The following is a 20,290-nucleotide window of genomic DNA, read 5'->3' as shown; positions in this document are numbered from 1 at the left end:
AAATTTACATCATGAACGAGACATAAGTAAAGAGCATCACAAATGATTGCAATCAAACTAGCTGAATAACGAAGTACTTATATCTGAGTTTTACCAACTCTGAACACATATCAATTGAATCGCACATCAATTGTGTGGATGATCAGGTGTAAATTGAAAGAGGTGGATACTCAGCGAGACCTTGGTGTCCTCGTGCATTAGTCGCTGAAAGTGCGCGCGCAGGTACAGCAGGCAGTAAAGACGGCAAATGGTATGTTGGCCTCCATAGCGAAAGGATTTGAGTACAGGAATAAAGATGTTTTACGGCAATTGTATAGGGCGTTGGTGAGGCCACACCTGGCGTATTGTGTACAGTTTTGGTGTCCTTATCTGAGGAAGGATGTCCTTGCCATAGAGGGTATGCAGCGAAGGTTACCAGACTGATTCCTGGGATGGCACGTCTGTCATATGAAGACAGACTAAGTCGGTTAGGATTGTATTCATTTGAGTTTAGAAGAGTGAGAGGGGATCTCATAGAAACTTATAACATTCTCACAGGGTTAGACAGGGTAGATTCAGAAAGGATGTTCCCAATGGTGGGGGAGTCCAGAACTAAGGGTCATAGTTTGAGGATAAGGGGTAAACCTCTTAGGACACAGGTGAGGAGAGATTTCTTTACCCAGAGAGTGGTGAATGTGTGGAATTCACAACCACAGAATGTGGTTGAGGCCAAAACATTATGTGATTTCAAGAGGAAATTAGATATAGCTGTTGGGATTAAAGGGTTCAAGGGACATGGGGAGAACTGGGGATCAGGATATTGAATATGATCAGCCATGATCATAGTGAATGGTGTTAAAAACTAGAACCAGAGGGCACAACATCAGGCTAAAGGGACGATCCTTTAAAACAGAGATGAGGGGGAATTTCTTCAGCCAACGAGTGGTGAAACTGTGGAACGCTTTGCCGCAGAAGGCTGTGGAGGCCAGGTCATTGAGTGTCTTTAAGACAGAGATAGATAGGTTCTTGATTAATAAGGGGATCAGGGGTTATGGGGAAAAGGCAGGAGAATGGGGATAAGAAAAATATCAGCCATGATTGAATGGCGGAGCAGACTCGATGGGCCGAGTGGCCTAATTCTGCTCCTATGTCTTATGGCCTTATGGAGGAGCGGGCTCGAAGGGTCAAATGGCCTACTCCTGCTTCCAGTTTCTATGATCATGTTTATCATACATATGTCATTCATGTATATCACATGTTCAATTAGATGGGCATCATCCAAATAATTTCATTAATTGATAACAGGCCAGTGCTCCCCCGAACACAGGAATTAGGAGCAGAAGTAGACATATTCAGCCCTTCGAGCCTGCTCCGCCATTCAATCAGATCATGGCTGATCTCTCCCTGGTCTCAAATCCACCTCCCCACCTGTTCCCATATCCCTTTTTTATTAGGAATGTATCTATCTCCTTCTTGAAACCATTCAATGTTTCAGACTCCACCCTGCTGTGGGACAGCGAGTTCCACAAATTCAACACCCTCTGTGAGAAGTAGTTCCTCCTCATCTCAGTTTTAAATCTACTGCCTCACAACCGATACCTCTTGTTCTAGATTGCCCATGAGAGGAAACATTTGGTCCACAATTACTTTATCAATCCCTCGATCAGATCCCCTCTCATTCTTCTAAACTCCACAAGTACAAGCCCAAACTGTTTAATCACTCCTCATATGTCAACCTCTTCAGCCCCGGAATCAATATGGTGAACCTCCCCTGAACTGCCACAGAGAATCCTGTGGTCCCTCTTGCACTCTGGCTAATTCTGGGTGATGCTAGCTCTCCCAGGAAGTTAGTTAGATGTAACACAGCCTCTCTTCCTTGTACTGCATCCGTAGTTTCAAACAGAAATCTGTGTTCTGCAGTAAAATTCCGAGATTGTCGACAAGACAACATTCCAGAACGTGAAGGGAACAGGAATTAGAGATTTGTTATCCCAAAACTGCAACCTTTTTCTTGATTCATTCTTGGATCATGGGCCATGGTTGAGAGCTTCAGGTTTTTGGGTGTCCAGATCACCAACAACCTGTCCTGGTCGCCCCATGCCGACACTATAGTTAAGAAAGCCCACCACCGCCTCTACTTTCTCAGAAGGATAAGGAAATTTGCCATGTCAGCTACGACTCTGACCAACTTTTACAGATGCATCATAGAAAGCATTCTTTCTGGTTGTATCACAGCTTGGTATGGCTCCTGCTCTGCCCAAGACCGCAAGGAACTACAAAAGGTCGTGAATGTAGCCTAATCCATCATGCAAACCAGCCTCCCATCCATTGACTCTGTCTACACTTCCCACTGCCTCGGCAAAGCAGCCAGCATAATTAAAGGACCCTACGCACCCTGGACATTCTCTCTTCCACCTTCTTCCGTCGGGAAAAAGATACAAAAGTCTGAGGTTACGTACCAACTGACTCGAGAACAGCTTGTTCCTTGCTGCCATCAGACTTTTGAATGGACCTGCCTCACATTAAGTTGATCTTTCTCTTCACTCTGGCTATGACTGTAACACTACATTCTGCACTCTCTCGTTTCCTTCTCTATGACCAGTATGCTTTGTCTGTATAACGCGCAAGAAACAATACTTTTCACTGTATGTTAATAGATGCGACAATAATAAATCAAATCAAATGAACATGGCCCGCCCCTTGCCCGCTCCGATTCCCGTGGTGGGCGGGATGGTAAAATTCCGTTGAGGTGTTTCGGCATTTGAAAGAAGATAACTTTTATTCCACTTCAGTCTCCATCGTACTTGGAGGAAGAATAAAAACACATCACTCAAAGCCACTTCCCATTTATTAATAACGTGATTGCCACAGAATATGATTAATCTATCGGGATTGCACACTTTACAGGAATCCACATTTATATAAACAAAATATCACAGCAGTCAAGCAGGATAAGATACAGCGTGTGATTGAGTGTAATTAAGGCTGCAAACCCAATCATCCAAGCAAATAGTTTTCGCTCAACAGAGAATTTTAATTTTGAAAGAAGGCCGACAGGAACAAATAAAATGGGCGCAACCAAAAATGGCAGTGACATTATAGCGTCTTGTTCATTCTCTGATTCAGTCAGCAGGTGTTCCACTGCATTATCTTATACATCATAAATGAGATATAAATAAGCCCTTTGGCCATTGGATTTCAGCCCAACAGGATGCCAACCCTTTCCAGTAACCTTATAACTTCCATTTGAATAAGCAGACAGGATTTCTGCTCAGCAGCCCATCCAAATAACAACCGACCTCCGATTAAGATACCCCGCTGACCAAACTTTTCGGCCCCCTTTCCTAATGTCTATTTTCTTCACCTCAAAGTGTCCATTTTTTGATTATGTCGCTATGAAGCATCCTGGGTAATTTCTTTACATCCAAAGCGATTATGTCAATGGAGGGAGGTTGGCTGTCAAAACCGACCTTTGACAGCAGTTTTCAAACCCTCAATCTCCACCACCTAGCTCTACCATCCGGACAAATGCGAGGTAATGCATTTTGGAAGGAATAATACAGATAGGGAATATACAGTAAATGGCAGAACCTTTAAGAGTGTTGATAGGCAGAGGGATCTGGGTGTACAGATACTCAGGTCACTGATAATGGCAACGCAGGTGGAGAAGGTAGTCAAGAAGGCATACGGCATGCTTGCCTTCATCGGCTCGGGCATTGAGTTCAAAAATTGGCAAGTCATGTTGCAGCTTTATAGAACATTAGTTAGGCCGCACTTGGAACATCGTGTTCAATTCTGGTCGCCACACTACCAGAAGGATGTGGAGGCTTTGGAGAGGGTACAGAAAAGATTTACCAGGATGTTGCCTGGCATGGAGGGCATTAGCTATGAGGAGAGGGTGGAGAAACTTGGTTTGTTCTCACTGGAACAACGGAGGTTGAGGGGCGACCTGATAGAAGTCTACAAGATTATGAGGGGCACGGACAGAGTGGATAGTCAGAAGCCTTTTTCCAGGGTGACAGAATCAGTTACTAAGGAGCATAGATTTAAGGTGTGAGGGGCAAGGTTTAATGGAGATGTAGGAGGCAAGGTTTTTACACATAGGCTGGTGGGTGCCAGGAACTTGCTGCTGGGGGAGGTAATGGAAGTAGATACGATAGTGACTTTTAAGGGGCATCTGAACAAATACATGAATAGATTGGGAATAGAGGGTTATAGTCCCCGGAAGGGTAGGGGGTTTTAGTTCAGTCGGGCAGCACGGTCGGTGCAGGCTTGGAGGGCTGAAGGGCCTGTTCCTGTGCTGTAATTTTCTTTGATCTTTGTTCTTTGAGGTTCACCACCATCTTCTCAAGGGCAATTAGGGATGGGAACAAATGCTACCTTTAAATGATTCTCTTAAGTATTTCCATCGCTTCAACGAAGGACTGCAGCAGATTGGCAATGGGTGCCAATGCAGAAAACAACAGGTCACAAAGTTACTTGGCAGCTTTATGGGTGACGCTTGTGGCAAAACTGGTGTCTCAAGGATTGGCCTTCCCAGTCATCAGCAGGGATGCACCAAATGAAGTCACCTACACTCCACCCCTCCCCCAGCCCCATCCTCCCGCCCCCAACAGCCACCACCACACCGAAATGGATTGTTTGCTGCAAGCCCATCATCTCTCGTGGTTGGAAAAATGACAACAAACACGAAGAGTGTTTGTTCACCCAGGACTTCTTAACTGAAGAAGAGTTGGGCCCACATTGTTGCCTTTCCTTAGGGACAGATACAAAAGTAGAGTCACCCTAGCCCTAGATGACTGTAGGCTGTGACTCGACCCGAGGATCACCACACCTCGGGCAAGGGGCAAGGTTGAGAAGGCGGGGCCTTCATGAATACGGTACGGGAAGTGAACCCACGCTGTTGGCCTCGCTCTACATCACGAGCCAGCTGTCCAGCAAACTGAGCTAAACTGAGGGGCAGATATACAGTTGTGGTAAATACCAAGGCTGAAGCTGATTTATGTGGCCTTAAAATCTAACAATGCGTAACTACTCGTCCAGGTGATATGAATTACTGTGAAAAAGCTACAATAATATAACAAAAGAAAGCCCTGCCTCGGTTTGCACTGAGCCATTTTGACACACATTTACCACTGAATGTGGTATGTTATCACTGGCAGCAGTCCAACACTTGCAATAATCATTGCTACTTCACATCATCCCCGTACTATTTAGCCTAGCTTTAGACTGAGTCAAGTTGACTATAGACCAATTAAGACATGTATCACAATTACACTTTTGAACTTTTAACATAAAATGGAGTGCAGTTCAGAATAGATTCCATTCATTACTTGACACGGTAACTTGATAACAATAACACAACGATTTATCTCTGCCTGCGATGTGATACCAGTTTTAACTGAATACTTTTCTTCTCTCCAGAGAATGAGCCCCAGCCATTGAGATGCCACAATGCACAAGCACCTCACTGTCACCAACTCAAGCAGTGGCACCTTTGTCACCAGCCAAAAGCACCATCAACACAAGACCTATCACAGGAGGGCTCATGTTAGCAATTAATGCACATCTCGTCATGGTATCTAATAACTGGGATCACATATTCAATAGAATTGTAAATAAATGGATTTGCCTGAGATTTTTAATCTGCAGTTCTGATAGAGAGCATAGAGACAAATCTTTTTCCATTGGCAGGAGATAACTAAAAGACATAGCTAACCAGAGGGCAGGGTACAGGTAACCCAGAGGACGCAGGTAACCAGAGGGCAGGACACAGGTAGTCAGAGGGCAGGACACAGCTAACCAGAGACCACAGGTAACCAGAGGGCAGAACACAGCTAACCAGCTAGAGGACACAGGTAACCAGACGGCAGGACACAGGTAACCAGAGGACACAAGGTAACCAGTTGATACAGGAAACCAAAGGACAGGACACAGGTAACCAGAGGGCATATTTTTCAGATAATTGCCAAAAGAGCCAGAGGCAGATTGACGGGATTTGATTTTAACTCAGTGAGTTGTTCTGATGTGGAATGCACTGCCTGGAAGGGGGAGGACACTGATTCAAATCGTAACTCACAAAAAGGAGCAAGATAAATACTTGAAAATAAGAAAATGCAGGGCTGTGGAGACAGGGCCGAACTTTGGGACCAAGCTCTTTCAAAGAGCTAGCACAGGCAAAATGTGCCAAATGGCCTCCCCACGAGCATGATTCAATAACTCTATAACTTTAAGCATTTAATTTCAGAAGATTCATTGATTGACGAAAGATTGGTCTTCAATATGTCGATTGGAAAGAAACGTGTATTGATCACTTCTTATCCCTTAATTAATTTTGCACCACGTTCAAGGTAATGTGATTAAAATCCAGTGCAACCCTCCCCTTTAGATGCTGGCCTCTTGTTGAGGCATGGCTCAATGAGAGTGACCAGCCCTCTGAAAGTTTCAGTCGCCTAGCTGCACACAACGTGAACATTGTGGAAGAGAGACATGTTGCTGAAACATTGTTGCCTTGCACTCACCAGGACACATGCAAGAATGCCGAATTTCAAACAAAACAATTTATACATAGAAGCAAAGGGTGCTGACTGGTAGGCAAGTCGCCTTTGATTGGCTGAGGTGGTACCGTGGAAAAAGTAATGGGGAACATTCGGCAGCCCAAACATTTGGATAATTCAAAAAAGACACAAGGCTTGACCATATCCCTTTTGTTTGCAGAGGACTGGTCCATGCGTATGAATGTATGTCGCTTCGAGCAGGCATAAATGAGCCATGCCACGAGCTCAACTGAGTATGTTAAATTGGTTGTTAGTTGACACACTTGGGCTTGTTTAATGGGTGCTGCCAGATGACGGAGTCACATCTAACAGGAGACATTTTGTTCTGGGTTTTGCAGGTGTGCGGAATGGTTGAGTACAGTCTGTATTCTGCCCACTGTAAGCAACCATAGAACATAGAACATAGAAGGTTAAGAAGTGACTTAATAGAGGCATACAAGATGATCAAAGGATTAGACAGGGTGGATAGTGAGAGCCTTTTTCCTCGGATGGTGATAGCTAGCACGAGGGGACATAGCTCTAAATTGAGGGGTGATAGATATAGGACAGATGTCAGAGGTACGTTCTTCACTCAGAGAGTAGTAAGGGTGTGGAATGCCCTGCCTGCAGCAGTAGTGGACTCGCCAACATTAAGGGCATTGAAATGGTCATTAGATAAACATATGGATGATATTGGAATAGTGCAGGGTTGATGGGCTTTAGATTGGTTTCACTGGTCGGCGCAACATCGAGGGCTGAAGGGCCTGTACTGCGCTGTAATGTTCTATGTTTTATGTTCTATGAATCCTTTCAGATATAGATACAGCATTGCTGTCTACATGTAGGTCATATAGCGTCTTTAAGAATGTGAAAGGATCCTATGTGGATAACACACAACCTCAGTTTCTGACTCCCACTATCCCACTCGGGAACAAAGATCCAAGCCAGTAATTGTGTGATTTTAGCACAGACTGGAAGTGAACCTTGGACCGACTGGCTGGTATGGTTTAATACCACAATATTTACACACTGATCCACTGTTGCAGCCATAATAAAAGAAAGAACTTCAATTAAATAGAACCTTATCGTAGCTCGGAAATCTCCCAAAGCAGTTCATGAACAATTGGTTACTTTGAAGTTCAGTCGGAGTTATTTTGTGGGTAAAAGCAGGAGCCACTTTACACAGTGATCTCTCTTAAATAGCTATAAGGTGAACGGTCAGTTATTTTTATATTTAATTTGGTCATTGTGGCAGCATGGCGGCACAGTGGTTAGCACTGCTGCCTCACAGCGCCAGGGACCCGGGTTCGATTCCCGGCTTGGATCACTGTCTGCACAAAGTCTGTACGTTCTCCCCGTGTCTGTGTGGGTTTCCTCCGGGTGCTCCGGTTTCCTCCCACAGTCTGAAAGACATGCTGGTTAGGTTCCTTTGGCCACGCTAAATTCTCTCTCGGTGTACCCAAACAGGCGCCGGAGTGTGATGACTAGGGGATTTTCACAGTAACTTCATTGCAGTGTTAATGTAAGCCTAATTGTGACACAAATAAATAAACATTAACCTTTAAATTCTGTTCGACGGATAAATGTTGTTTCAGAATCTGGGAGAAACCTTCTCCTTCACATCACTGCCATGGGATTTTGAAAGTCTCTGAAGAACAGAACATCTATGGCGGAATCTTACCAAAAAATGGCAAAGTTTAAGTTCCACACCGTCTGGTCCCTAGCAACGGGAACCAGACATGATGGCCTCACTGGTGGAAATGGAGGCCATTGAGACCCCCAAGGAGGTCGGGGGTGGGGGGTGCCCAATGGGCACTGCCAGCCTGACACTGCCAGCCTGTCACCCTGGCAGTGCCTATCAGGCACCGAGCAGTGCCAAAAGGATGGGGAGGTGAGAGGGAAGGAGGGAACAATGCATTGGGAGAGGGGGGGGGGTCCGGGCTAGTGGTGGGGCTGTCAATTGGGAAGCCGGCAACTGGGGAGTGGAGGGGCCAGTGACCAGGAGGCCAGCGATTGGGAGATCGGCGATTAGAGTGGGGAAGTGGTGTCAGTGGGGGGGGGGGGGGGGGGGGGGGTTGGGTGGTTGGTTGCGGGGTCTGGTAGCGGGAGGTTATTATGCCTCAAAGACTTGGAACTGTTGGTTCCATCTGTCATGTCCATTGCAAATTTTTCTCAGATTTTCCTTCATGCTTTGGTCATATCCTTCATATTATGATTAACCTGAATCTGTTGAATATTAAACCAGATTGGGCAAAGGTAGGTAAACAGAACGGAGGTATGGATCACACATCTTCTAATTAAATGGGCGAACAGGTTCAAGGGACTGACTGCATGGCCTAATTTTGCTCCTGCATTGTGAAGAAATACTCCTGCTCACATATTGTTATTAAACTCTGCACTCTTCTCTTCTTCAGACCCCAGTGGATTATTTGGTGAACATAAGTACTAATGAGTAGTTATGTAACGAGCCACACAGAGCAGAAGGACGGTGTTTCTTGGTCTTTCTGAGTTTGTTAGACTTGGCCAATGGTGTTAGTAAAGGTTCTGCAGCAGGCCGTAATGCTGCCAGGTCATCAATCAGGCCCCCCCATTTCTGAGCGTATAGAGTCATAGAGGTTACAGCATGGAAACAGGCGCTTCGGCCCAACTTGTCCATGCCAAACCCCTAAAGCTCTGAGCCGGGCTTGGAAGCTTATCAGTGACAGGAATTTGGCTGGATTGTGTGTTAAGGCCCCAAACTGGAATTTGAGCACATGCCACTTCAGTGCAGTACTGAGGCCGGAGAGTACTGCACTATTTCTCAGGTGAGTTATTAAAGTGAAGTCCCATGAGCTCTCTGAGGTGGTTTTAGAAGAACTCAGGGTATTAACCTCAGACGGGCAGCAGAGATCTGCTGGCCAGTATTTATCTTTCACCCCACATCACGGATCCCGATGAGGTGGCCCTTTATCTTGTCACTGAGGAACCTTATTGTCCACAAATTACTCGTAGGATTTAATTTACAACAGCGAATGCATTACAAAAAATGCTTAGTGCCTCAGGATGTTCTGGGATCCCGTAAGATACAGAATAAATGCAATTTTTAAATTCATTTGTGAGACATTGGCCTCGCTGGCTGGGCCGGCATTTATTGTCCATCCCTAGTTTCCCTTGAGAAGGTGGTGGTGAGCTGCCTTCTTGAATCGCTGCAGTCCTTGTGCTGTGGGTTGACCCACAATGCCGTTAGGGAGGGAATTCCAGGATTTTGACCCAGTGACTACGAAGGAATGGCGATATATTTCCAAGTCAGGATGGTGAGTGGCTTGGAGGGGAACTTGTAGGTGGTGGCGTTCCCATGTATCTGCTGCCCTTGTCCTTCTAGGTGGAAGTGGTCGTGGGTTTGGAAGGTGCTGTCTAAGGATCTTTGGTGAATTGCTGCAGTGCATCTTGTAGATAGTGCACACTGCTGCTACTGAGTGTTGGTGGTGGAGGGAGTGAATGTTTGTGGATGTGATGCCAATCAAGTGGGCTGCTTTGTCCTGGATGGTGTTAAGCTTCTTGAATGTTGTTGGAGCTGCACCCATCCAGGCAAGTGGGGAGTATTCCATCACACTCCTGACTTGTGTCTTTTAGTTGGTGAATAAGCTTTGGGGAGTCAGGAGATAAGTTACTCGCTGCAATATTCCTAGCCTCTGACCTGCTCTTGTAGCCACTGTGTTTATGTGGTGAGTCCAGTTGAGTTTCTGGTCAATGGTTACCCCAAGGATGTTGACAGTTATTTCATAATTGATTGCTGAGCTTAACTATCGAGCTAATTTGGTGACTTTGCATTCTCAGTAGGGAAACCATTCGATTAGAATAGGGTGAAAATATTATAGCCCCCTATTCTTTGATTGCCATCCCTTTGAAAGCAGGTCCCCATTTTGGGCACACGGTTGCAGAAACCATTGTTGTATTGTCTGACATTCTAAACACATATTAATCCTGCTTTTCAGCGAAAAGGCTTTGAAGACATGCACTTTTCACAACTTCCAAAGTGGCCCAAAGTGCTTTTACAGTCAATGTAGCACATCTTGAAGTATAGGGTGAAATACTCCCACTTTGAGACTATGGGAGTGGGAATGTAGAGAGTGATTATGGGAGTGGGACTATGGGAGTGGGAATGTAGAGAGCAATTAAAACATGCTACCGTGCAAAGGGACCTGGGGGTCCTTGTGCATGAGACGCAAAAGCCCAGTCTGCAGGTACAACAGGTACAATTCTCAAGAAGGCAAATGGGATGTTGGCCTATATCGCGAGGGGGATAGAATATAAAAGCAGGGATGTCTTGATGCACCTGTACAGGGCATTGGTGAGGCCACAGCTGGAATACTGTGTGCAGTATTGGTCCCCTTATATGAGGAAGGATATATTGGCATTGGAGGGAGTGCAGAGAAGGTTCACCAGGTTGATACCGGAGATGAGGGGTTTGGATTATGAGGAGAGGCTGAGGAGATTGGGTTTGTACTCGTTGGAGTTTAGAAGGATGAGGGGGGATCTTATGGAGACTTATAAGATAATGTGGGGGCTGGATAGGGTGGAGGCGGAGAGATTCTTTCCACTTAGTAAGGAAGTTAAAACTAGAGGACACAGCCTCAAAATAAAGGGGGGTCGGTTTAAGACAGGGTTGAGGAGGAACTTCTTCTCCCAGAGGGTGGTGAATCTCTGGAATTCTCTGCCCACTGAGGTGGTGGAGGCTACCTTGCTGAATATGTTTAAAGCGCGGATGGATGGATTCCTGATCGGTAAGGGAATTAAGGGTTATGGGGATCAGGCGGGTAAGTGGTACTGATCCACGTCAGATCAGCCATGATCTTATTGAATGGCGGGGCAGGCTCGAGGGGCTAGATGGCCTACTCCTGCTCCTATTTCTTATGTTCTTATGATTCCCATTGCAGTGTCCGACAGGAAAACACACCAAATTTTCTGACCCCGACCTCATTTTTTTATGCACCCGGATGTTTCACACCATATTCAGTGGCGGGGCAGGCCTGGGTGGTGTGTAGTCCGTCTTTGTGTCCAGGTGCCATATTGAAAAAGGCGACCAACATCACCGACCCACCTGGGTCCGGTTTCCTCCCACAGATATGCAGGTTAAGTGTATTGGCCGTGCTAAATTCTCCCTCAGTGTACCCAAACAGGCGCCGGAGTGTGGCGACTAGGGGATTTTCACAGTAACTTCACTGCAGTGTGAACGTTAGCCTACTTGTGACACTAATAAATAAATGTTACTTTAGTTTTACTGTTTATTATGATGTTGCTCGAGGGATAGACATTGGCCAGAGATTCTCTTGCTCACCTTTGAAATGGCAGCTTGGATCATCTACATCATCCTGCGAGTACAGTGAGTTTAAACTTTTACAGTTGCACCATAGAAAGCATTGTTTCTGGTTGTATCACAGCTTGGTATGGCCCCTGCTCTGCCCAAGACCGCAAGAAACTACAAACGGTCATGAATGTAGCCCAATCCATCACGCAAACCAGCTTCCCATCCATTGACTCTGTCTACACTTCCCGCTGCCCCAGAAAAGCAGTCAGCATAATTAGCACCCCACGCACCCCGGACATTCTCTCTTCCACCTTCTTCCATCAAGAAAAAGACACAAAAGTCTGAGATCGCATACTAACCGACTCAAGAACAGCTTCTTCCCTGCTGCTGTCAGACTTTTGAACAGACCTACCTTATATTAAGTTGATCTTTCTCTACACCTAGCTTTGTCTGTAACACTACATTCGGCACCCTTACCTTTCCTTCCCCCCTGCCATGTACTTTATGTATGGATGTTTTGGCTGTATAGTGTGTAAGAAACAATGCTTTTAACTGTATCCCGAGAGATGTGACAATAATAAATCAAATCAAAAATCTTAGCCGAAAGTCAGGACCTCTGGCAATGCGGCACTCCTTCAATACTGCACCGGAGAGTCAAACCTCGCAGTTTGGTGCTCCCCGTCTCCCGTAGAGTTGGATTTGGTTTTCCGTCTCAGGAAAGTATTATGTACGAAGCCACGGCTAGCACTGATATACACAGACATCACCCTTTTCTTTAATGAAGGATAGAAGTGGGGGTGAGAAATGGATAAAGGCAAATATTCCAATGCTCCTTCTCATGTGTACCACCTGTCTGCATTATTCTACAGTCACTCCAATTGGTGGGGATTCCTCCAGCTCTACGAATACATAAAGCACAATGGTCGGCATGAACCGGCTGGGCCAAAGGGCCAGTTTCTGTGCTGTATTGCTCTATGACTCTAAGGGCGGGATTTTACGGCCTTTCTCGGGCGAGACCGGAAATTCCCACCCAAGGTGAATGGAGGTTTCCGTTGTCCGACCCTCGCCTGCGCCAATCCTGTGGCGGTTGAGGTGGTAGAGTTCCGGCCCATGACTCAAAACCTCTGCTCAATAATCGCCAGAGGAATCTCTGACTCAGGAACACTCTCGCCAGTCACTCTGGCCAGATAAAGAGAGCTACAGGTTTAAGAGTCTGTGATGGTGGGGGGAAAAGAACCAGCAGAAAATGAGAAAATAACTCGCTCCAGTAAAAATGTCTGGGGAATTACTGCAGCACTTTGAGCAAATCCTATTTATTTGCAGGTTCAGTTAGGAAACAAACATATTAAAACGAGATAGTGCTATTTTTAATATTAAAAAAGCCTCCAATCGATCAAACATGTTTTTAAAACTCCATTGTGGTGTGGAAAAAGACTCCACCAGTGGTGTAAACATTCCATTCTATATTACTCATGGGCCCAGATGGAAATTCCTTCAGATTACAGCACAGCGCAGCTAGAATCCCCACAATTACTTCTATTACATGACTGCCTTAACCCCGTAACATTATGTCATAAGTAGTGCATCTCTAAAACGGCTGGGATAAGGAGTGGATCTGTCAACCTCCGCTCAGTATGTGAGGTCTGTGGTGGAACTGCGTTCGAATATCCTAAGGTCCTGGGGTTCAAGGACATTGAAGGTAGTGGGGGCAGGTAGGAACTTGTTGAGAACAGTGAGAGAACAGCTAGGTCCATTGGTTCTCGAGCAAGCAGTGCATTGTTACTCTCCATACGGCAGACTCAGTCATTAAAGCATTCCAAAGCTGTTAATTATTGTTAAAAGGGTACCCGAAGTTAATGATTTATTTCAGGGATTCAGTGACTGGGTATAAAGTACACTGGATAATGACAACAGGGTTAAACACTTCACACGCCATGGGTCAACGATGTAGCACATAGGTGCCCCTAACATGCTGGGAAGACAGTTCGCCACATGCCAAGCCCCGGCTACAGGTCAGGCCCGGTGTTGTGAGACTTCTTACTGTGCTTATCCCGGTCCAACGCCGGCATCTCCACATTACAGGTCAGGCCACCAGGGGGTGTGCAAGGCAGAGGCCACCTGGAGAAAAGCAGCACCTGATCTTGCGTTGTCTACCGTCCAGTGGTAGACCTTGACCGAAATGTTAAAGCAAGGCCCTACATGTCCCACCTTGATAATTAATGTGACTGTTACTGATCTGTATGGGAATCATTTTAAGAGCAGAGAGTTTAATTTTAAGCTGGAGGGCCTCTTTCTGTCCTATGTTAATTTACGGCCTTCCAGGCACTCAATAACTCGCACGGATTTATTTTAAAGGCACAGATACTCCAACCAGCACCTTTAAACCGAGAAACATAAACATAAACAGGCCAATCCAGCTGACACAGAGCCCGTGATAGAGAATCGGTCTCCGATTAATAATCAGGCAACATAATTAATCTTCCATATCGATGCTGAAACTAGCGCTGAAGAATGATGACTTCTATGTTTTGATTTTTGCTTCAGAATTGATTTCAGTCAGAGAATGATGACGCAGTGGCGGAAGAGAGAGAAGCAAAACTAGACAGGACACAAAGAGACAGAGAGAAGGTGCTAACTCGGTTAGCATGACTCAAAAGTTAACAAGTCCCACGGTCCAGGTGGGATGCATCCCGGGTTGCTGAGGGAAGTGAGAATGGAGATAACAGAGATTCCGAGCACAATCTTCCAAACCTCCTTGGGTGTGGGAGCGGTGTAAGAGGACTGGACTGGTTAGGGTGCATTGGCCATGCTACATTCTCCCTCCGTGTCCCCGAACAGGCGCCGGAGTGTGGCGACTAGGAGATTTTCACAGTAACTTCATTGTAGTGTTAATGTAAGCCTACCTGTGACACTAGTAAATAAACTTTACTTGGAGAGATTGCGAATGTTACATTCCTGTTCCCACAATAGAGGAGAGAGATGAACGATTTGTTTTGGCAAAGTGTCATATCTGGCGTGAGGGAAGCTCAGCGGTGGCGCTGCTGGGTTTGTCCATTATATTTTTAATATTAGAGCCCGCCCTGCTGGCAATTTGAGTTTTTAAAGGGCCCTCCTGATTTTCAAACATAGACACGGAAACACTCCTACACATGGAATTCCCCCCTCCCTCCACATGTAACTCCTGCACCCATAGAATTATCCCCCCTCCACAGAACATCTAGCCAGTACTGCCCCTGGCTTTGCCTGGGCAGTGCCAGGGAGCATTGTCTGGGCAGTACCAGTGTACTGACTGCCTGGGCAAGACCGCGCCCCCTGCCCCCCCCCCACCCCTTTCCACCCCCCCCCACCCCCCCCCCCCCCCCCCGCAGCCCCACCCACCCCAGGGACTGTACACATCTGATTTGCTTTGATTTATTATTGTCACAGCTAGTATACAGCTTGTAGTGTACAGTGAAAAGTATTGTTTCTTGTGTGCATACCATTCATAGAGAAGGAAAAGAGAGAGTGCAGAGTGTGGTGTTACAGTCATAGCTAGGTTGTCGAGAAAGATCAACTTACTACAAGGTAAGTCCATTAAAAAGTCTGACGGCAGCAGGGAAGAAGCTGTCCTTGAGTCAGTTGGTACGTGACCTCAGACTTTTGTATCTTTTTCCCGACGGAAGGAGGTGGAAGAGAGAATGTCCAGGATGTGTGGGGTCCTTATCTGAGACAGAAGAGTAGACAGAGTCAATGGATGGGAGGCTGGTTTGCGTGATGATTGGACTACATTCACGACCTTTTATAATTTCTTACGGTCTTGGGCAGAGCAGGAGCCATACCAAGCTGTGATACAACCAGAAAGAATGCTTTCTATGGTGCATCTGTAAAAGTTGGAGAGAGTCATAGCTGACATGCCAAATTTTCTTAGTCTTCTGAGAAAGTAGTGGCGTTGGTGGGTTTTCTTAATTATAGTGTCAGCATGGGGGGGACCGGTTATAGTTAAGAAACAGGTTATAGTTAAGAAAGCAGGTTCTGTTCGCCAGGTGCACATCATGGGGTAACCTGTCATGATTCATGTCAGTGTGAAGGAGGACAGTTTAAGGGGGACTAGCAGGCAGGAAGGCCTGATGATATGTAAACGTATGCAAATTGGGATACAGATTTTGAAAATTGGGATTTCCTTTGCATCATTGGTGGGGCAGGGACAATCGATCAGGGGAAATACTGCTGGCATAAAAATGGTTTTGGGACTCCCGTGCTATCCTCTGCCACCTTTGCCATTCCCATCCCCTGGAAACAGGAGCAGAAACCACCCCCCACCCCCCGCCCAGGAACTAAAGCCGGACAATGGTGGGGAAAATCAGTAGAGACCAATTTCAATGGCAAAAGTAATTGTCATCTGGTGAAGCATGAGGCACAGCCAAGATAGATTTGTTAAAGGTAAAACATCTATGACTATGACTATATCAAACTCTATTGAGTTATTTGATGAAATAGTAGAGGGTTGATGAAGGTAGCGTAGTAGATGTTGTATATGTGGATTTGGAAAAGTCTTTGATCAAGTACCATGTAACAGAATTCTACACGAAAACAGAACATGGAATTAAAGGGATATTGGAAGGAGGAGGCCATTTGGTCCCTCAACCCTGCTTCCCCCATTCAACTCGGTAATTGCAGATTTTCTACCTCAACACCATTTCCCCACATTGTTCCTAAATCCTTTGATATCTTTAAAATCTAAAAATCTATCAGTCTCCGTCTTGAATATACTCATTGACTGAGTCCTGTGGGGTAGACAACTCTGAAGATTCACCACCTTCTGAACATAGAAATTCCTCATAATCTCCATCCTAAATGGTCTGCCACTTATTCTGAGACAGTGTCCCTTCGTTCCAGCCATCCTCTAGCCAGGGAAATTATCCTTCCGGTGTCTATCCTGATGAGTCCGATAAATAATTTCGTGAGTTCAGAAGAATGAGGGGAGATCTGATAGATCAGATAGAAGCAGGGAAGTTGTTTCTACTGGCGGGTGAAACTAGAACTAGGGGGCATGGCCTCAAAATAAGGGGGAGCAGATTTAGGACTGAGTTGAGAAGGAACTTCTTCACCCAAAGGGTTGTGAATCTGTGGAATTCCCTGCCCAGTGAAGCAGTTGAGGCTACCTCATTGAATGTTTTTAAGGCAAAGATGGATAGATTTTGAACAGTAAAGGAATTAACGGTTATGGTGAGCGGGCGGGTAAGTTGAGCTGAGTCCACAAAAAGATCAGCCATGATCCTATTGAATGGTGGAGCAGGCTCGAGGGGCCAAATGGCCTACTCCTGCTCCTAGTTCTTATGTTCCTATGTTCTTATGTTCCAATGAGATAACTCACATCCTTCTAAACTCCAGAGAACATAGGTCCTCTCTCCTCAATCTCTCCGCAAAGGACACCACCACAGTTGCAGTGATTAATCTGTTCAACCTTCATTGCACTCCTTCTATTGAAAGTATATCCTTCCTTAGATAAAGAGACCAAAACAGTACACAATCCTCCAGGTACAGTATGAGCATGCTGACAACAAAGGAATGTAATAGGCTAAGGAAAATGATGTGGAGATGCCGGCGTTGGACTGGGGTAAACACAGTAAGAAGTTTAACAACACCAGGTTAAAGTCCAACAGGTTTATTTGGTAGCAAAAGCCACACAAGCTTTCGAGGCTCTGAGCCCCTTCTTCAGGTGAGTGGGAATTCTGTTCACAAACAGAACTTATAAGACACAGACTCAATTTACATGAATAATGGTTGGAATGCGAATACTTACAACTAATCCAGTCTTTAAGAAACAAAACAATGGGAGTGGAGAGAGCATCAAGACAGGCTAAAAAGATGTGTATTGTCTCCAGACAAGACAGCCAGTGAAACTCTGCAGGTCCACGCAACTGTGGGAGTTACAAATAGTGTGACATAAATTCTGATTCTAGGATCGCATGATAAAGACTCAGGAGGAAAAAAGCAGAAATATTTATGTGAAATAGTGTGACATAAACCCAATATCCCGGTTGAGGCCGTCCTTGTGTGTGCGGAACCTGGCTATCAGTTTCTGCTCCGCGACTCTGCGCTGTCGTGTGTCGCGAAGGCCGCCTTGGAGAACGCTTACCCGAATATCAGAGGCCGAATGCCCGTGACCGCTGAAGTGCTCCCCAACAGGAAGAGAACAGTCTTGCCTGGTGATTGTCGAGCGGTGTTCATTCATCCGTTGTCGCAGCGTCTGCATAGTTTCCCCAATGTACCATGCCTCGGGACATCCTTTCTTGCAGCGTATCAGGTAGACAACGTTGGCCGAGTTGCAAGAGTATGTACCGTGTACCTGGTGGATGGTGTTCTCACGTGAGATGATGGCATCTGTGTCGATGATCCGGCACGTCTTGCAGAGGTTGCTGTGGCAGGGTTGTGTGGTGTCTTGGTCACTGTTCTCCTGAAGGCTGGGTAGTTTGCTGCGGACAATGGTCTGTTTGAGGTTGTGCGGTTGTTTGAAGGCAAGAAGTGGGGGTGTGGGGATGGCCTTGGCGAGATGTTCGTCTTCATCAATGACATGTTGAAGGCTCCGGAGGAGATGCCGTAGCTTCTCCGCTCCGGGGAAGTACTGGACAACGAAGGGTACTCTGTCCACTGTGTCCCGTGTTTGTCTTCTGAGGAGGTCGGTGCGGTTTTTCGCTGTGGCGCGTTGGAACTGTTGATCAATGAGTCTAGCGCCATATCCTGTTCTTATGAGGGCATCTTTCAGCGTCTGGAGGTGTCTGTTGCGATCCTCCTCATCCGAGCAGATCCTGTGTATACGGAGGGCTTGTCCGTAGGGGATGGCTTCTTTAACGTGTTTAGGGTGGAAGCTGGAGAAGTGGAGCATCGTGAGGTTATCCGTGGGCTTGCGGTACAGTGAGGTGCTGAGGTGACCGTCCTTAACACGGGACACAGTGGACAGAGTACCCTTCGTTGTCCAGTACTTCCCCGGAGCGGAGAAGCTACGGCATCTCCTCCGGAGCCTTCAACATGTCATTGATGAAGACGAACATCTCGCCAAGGCCATCCCCACACCCCCACTTCTTGCCTTCAAACAACCGCACAACCTCAAACAGACCATTGTCCGCAGCAAACTACCCAGCCTTCAGGAGAACAGTGACCAAGACACCACACAACCCTGCCACAGCAACCTCTGCAAGACGTGCCGGATCATCGACACAGATGCCATCATCTCACGTGAGAACACCATCCACCAGGTACACGGTACATACTCTTGCAACTCGGCCAACGTTGTCTACCTGATACGCTGCAAGAAAGGATGTCCCGAGGCATGGTACATTGGGGAAACTATGCAGACGCTGCGACAACGGATGAATGAACACCGCTCGACAATCACCAGGCAAGACTGTTCTCTTCCTGTTGGGGAGCACTTCAGCGGTCACGGGCATTCGGCCTCTGATATTCGGGTAAGCGTTCTCCAAGGCGGCCTTCGCGACACACGACAGCGCAGAGTCGCGGAGCAGAAACTGATAGCCAGGTTCCGCACACACAAGGACGGCCTCAACCGGGATATTGGGTTTATGTCACACTATTTCACATAAATATTTCTGCTTTTTTCCTCCTGAGTCTTTATCATGCGATCCTAGAATCAGAATTTATGTCACACTATTTGTAACTCCCACAGTTGCGTGGACCTGCAGAGTTTCACTGGCTGTCTTGTCTGGAGACAATACACATCTTTTTAGCCTGTCTTGATGCTCTCTCCACTCCCATTGTTTTGTTTCTTAAAGACTGGATTAGTTGTAAGTATTCGCATTCCAACCATTATTCATGTAAATTGAGTCTGTGTCTTATAAGTTCTGTTTGTGAACAGAATTCCCACTCACCTGAAGAAGGGGCTCAGAGCCTCGAAAGCTTGTGTGGCTTTTGCTACCAAATAAACCTGTTGGACTTTAACCTGGTGTTGTTAAACTTCTTACTAAGGAAAATGAGGCAGAGAATAATAATGAACAGGCAGCTGTCTGACTTGGGAGATGTATGTAGAGACATTTCAGATGTCTAGGACCATCCTGGACTTGGGCATACAATTTCCAAGTTTGTGGATGATATGAAACTTTTAAAGAGAGATTTGAATTGGATAGGCACATGGAGCACACCAGGATGATAGGGAGTGGGATAGCTTGATCTTGGTTTCAGATAAAGCTCGGCACAACATCGTGGGCCGAAGGGCCTGTTCTGTGCTGTACTGTTCTATGTTCTATGTTCTATGAATTCCCAGTGACTGGCTCAAAGAATCACACAATAAAATTTCACATTTCAAGACTTCTACTGTAACAAACAAAAGCAACATTGACTAAACAGGAGGCAACTTCATAGAAATCATAGAAACCCTACAGTGCAGAAGAAGGCCATTCGGCCCATCGAGTCTGCACCGACCACAATCCCACCCAGGCCCTACCCCCACATATTTACCCGCTAATCCCTCTAACTACGCATCTCAGGGACAATT

The 20,290-nt window shown here is 46.1% G+C and overlaps 1 protein-coding gene across 1 annotated transcript in view; it reads right to left on the bottom strand.

Annotated features, from left to right (window-relative positions):
* The window catches only part of LOC144497532 (uncharacterized), a 253,729-nt gene that overhangs the window by 217,553 nt on the left and 15,886 nt on the right, over nt 1–20,290 (bottom strand). The gene's annotated exons all lie outside the window — the stretch shown is intronic.

This window comes from Mustelus asterias, chromosome 8, assembly GCF_964213995.1.
Source record: "Mustelus asterias chromosome 8, sMusAst1.hap1.1, whole genome shotgun sequence".
Classification (NCBI taxonomy): domain Eukaryota; kingdom Metazoa; phylum Chordata; class Chondrichthyes; order Carcharhiniformes; family Triakidae; genus Mustelus; species Mustelus asterias.
Note: the sequence above shows the minus strand (reverse complement) of the source record. Positions and strands in the feature narration are given on the sequence as shown.